This window comes from Mizuhopecten yessoensis, unplaced genomic scaffold (genome assembly GCF_002113885.1).
Source record: "Mizuhopecten yessoensis strain PY_sf001 unplaced genomic scaffold, ASM211388v2 scaffold10439, whole genome shotgun sequence".
Taxonomy (NCBI): Eukaryota; Metazoa; Mollusca; class Bivalvia; order Pectinida; family Pectinidae; genus Mizuhopecten; species Mizuhopecten yessoensis.
In genome coordinates, this window is record NW_018408547.1 from 408,399 (window position 1) to 411,801 (window position 3,403).

Below are 3,403 nucleotides of genomic sequence, written 5' to 3' on the forward strand. Positions count from 1 at the left end.
TGGTATCTTACTGGTTGGTCAAGGAACGATTCCCCTACATAAGACCGATCTATTATAAAATCGTTATTTACCAATATAACGTCTATTAAGGATGTCGAATGTTCAGTATAATGCGTACATTCAGTAATTAACTGCGTAAGTCCGTAAGTGTACATTATGTTATCAAAATAGTTAAAATTATGACTGCGTTGCAATAAATCGACGTTAAAATCACCAGTTATAATAACATTTCCAATACTAGAGTTAATTGCCCTACCAATGGATTCCTCAAATTTGGTCCATACAGTTATGTTAGAATTTGGGGGTCTATAGAAAGTACCAAATAGAAATGTTTGACCTTTGGATGCTATTTCAACCCAAACACATTCGACATCGTCAACTTCAATATCGGACCTTCTTTTGACAAAAAGATTGGCTGCTACATAAACAGCAACACCCCCTCCAACGGCTTTAGTTTAGTTTAGTTTGTGTTGTAGACGTTTGTGATCCTCTGGCTTGTGTTTTAGACGTTTGGAATCTCATGGTTTGTGTTGTAGACGTTGGTGATCCTCTGGCTTGTGTTTTAGACGTTTGGGATCTCATGGTTTGTGTTGTGTTCGTTTTTTAAACGTCTGATTGGTTTGGGTCAAATATGTTGAAACTGTAAACGAATTCTTCTTTGTTTCCAAAAGGACCAGGGTGATGATATTTGGGCAGTAACATGCTGGGATGAAAGTTACTAAGTTTGTTCAAATGAATGACTTTCATCCATTAGCAAGGTCATAGGGGTCGAATATGTTGATATATTTTAACAACTGAATAATCTTAAGGTCCAGGGTAATGATATTTGGCCAGAAGCATGCTGGTATGAAAGGCTATAAAGTCTGTTTAACTTAATGACCTTGTTTGACTTTCAAGGTCACATGTTTAAATCTTTTAATAGATTAATTTGAATCAAACACTGGTATTTTGCCTGTAGCTGTTTTTAGCCCACTTTTAAAACTACACGATTAATGCCAGGTGAGCGATTCGAGCCAATTAGGTTTCTAGTGTTGTAGACGTTTGTGATCTCACGGTTTGTGTTGTAGATGTTTGTGATCGTCTGGCTTTAGTTGTGAACACTTGTAATCCTCTGGTTTGTGTTGTAGATGTTTGAGATCATTTGGTTTGTGATTTGAACATTTGTAATCCTCTGGTTTGTATTGTAGATGTTTGAGATCATTTGGTTTGTGATTTGAACATTTGTTATCCTCTGGTTTGTGTTGTAAATGTTTGAGATCATTGGGTTTGTGATTTGAACATTTGTAATCCTCTGGTTTGTGTTGTAGATGTTTGTGATCGTCTGGCTTTAGTTGTGAACACTTGTAATCCTCTGGTTTGTGTTGTAGATGTTTGAGATCATTTGGTTTGTGATTTGAACACTTGTAATCCTCTGGTTTGTGTTGTGGATGTTTGTGATGATCTGGTTTGTGATTTGAATATTTGTAATCCTCTGGTTTGTGTTGTAGATGTTTGAGATCATTTGGTTTGTGATTTGAACATTTGTAATCCTCTGGTTTGTATGTAGATGTTTGCTATCAAAGTTTCTATTATAGACGTATATATCTCAATGTTTGTGTATGCGCTAACAATGGGCCGATAAGAGTGATTAAGAGAGTTTATATACAATTTACTTATTTCATAAATATTGTTAAATAAAACAAAATATTTATAATTAATATCGCAAGAATATTGTCTTTCAAAATGTTTTAGCATAATGTTTTGATAAAGGAAGTATTATTCTGCAGAAAAACAAGTCACATGTCGCGGCTCATGGTTCATTCCTTGTAGCAGAGAAAGCTCGAAAGTCAACATGTTCTAGATAACAAATTACGAAAAGTTAGACGGGTAGCCATGTTTTTTTGTTTTTTTTTATTTGTTTAAAGTCCTATTATCAACTAATGTCATTAAATGACATGCTTCCGTATTTGTTGTGTATGCGTGAATGCGTGTGTTAGTGTGCTGGAGAAGCCATGTGTTGTATTGACTCTTCTTGCTTCTAGACAGTTTTGCAATAATTTAAGGAAAATGAAAAGTCCCTCTGATTGCCGCCAGCATTAGAGAGTTATTTCAACTAAAGGTCTCGATATAATTCCGTCAACTGACTTTACTTACTCGGTACCTTGTGCTCAGCGGTATATAGTCGTTTCACCGGTCATTTCCACCTTTACTAGACAAAAAAACAACAACACGAAAACAATATAGGGAAAAGTGCTACATGTATACATATTGTACATAAGTAATATTTCACCATCATACTCATCGTCAGCACTTTTGCGGTCATATTGAAATTAAAAGATTTCCATATGGAAGCTCAGTTCGTTTTCTTAAGTTTTACTAAAATTATAATTTCACCGTCGCATTTCTTGTCATCATTCTAGCGGCGGTATTTCTTGACCGATTTTCTTGAAAATGCACGAGTATGTTTGTCTTGATTGACGTCATCTGTCAAAGGTTAAGATAGGTCACTGCAGCATTGCGATTTGATATTTGTCATTGTGGTCTAGTGGTAGAACGGATGTCTACGCATTCAGAAATCATGTTGTCGGCGGTTAATTCGATTGTTTGGGGTGTTTTTTGTGTTTGTATGTGTTCTAGGACCATTGTTTTTTGTGTTTGTATGTGTTCTAGGACCATTGTTTTGTGTGTAGCATTGTATTAATTATAATGTTGTCCTTTCAATAAAATCAACATTGTTAAATTTCATATTTCATACATGTACGTGCAGTATATCATTCCTCTTTGTTTATTTTGCAATATTTATGTAGTATTTTTACACAGATAAATACACATTTCCGAATGCAAATATGTCCTCTCCATGTGTATGTAAGGGATTCGTCACACTTGTGATGTCTTGTTAATATCTGTTTATCTTCGTGACGTTCAAAGCACTCGCATAGCGCGGCATATGGCCGCGGATGGAATTGATTGAAACACGGGTTCAATATTCAGAAGAGAATTAATTCTCACTTGGCAATACACCAATAAAACTGTCGATGCAACAAAGACAAGTTAGAATACACTGTGTTAGTCCTAAAACAGTTTTATCTCAATTTAAAGATTTTCCTGAACAAGTGAGTTTCAGCGATTTTTTAATACCAACTTAGTTGCAGCTTTAAAGAGAATAAAATGCATTTGAAAATCACAATGAGAAACTATAAGGATTCAATGTAGGTTTATTGATGCACATTTAACATGATATTTCATTACAGTATTTCATCAATTTTACAGTTATCTTTTACTACGTTTGTACTGTACGATCTTGGTTCTCCGTATCTTTCATAGGTTGATATTCTAAAGCTAGACTTTGTTTCTTTTGTATAGCTAACCATTGAAAACCTGTCTATAATTATTTTGGAAAATAATCCGGGATTGATTTTTTTTA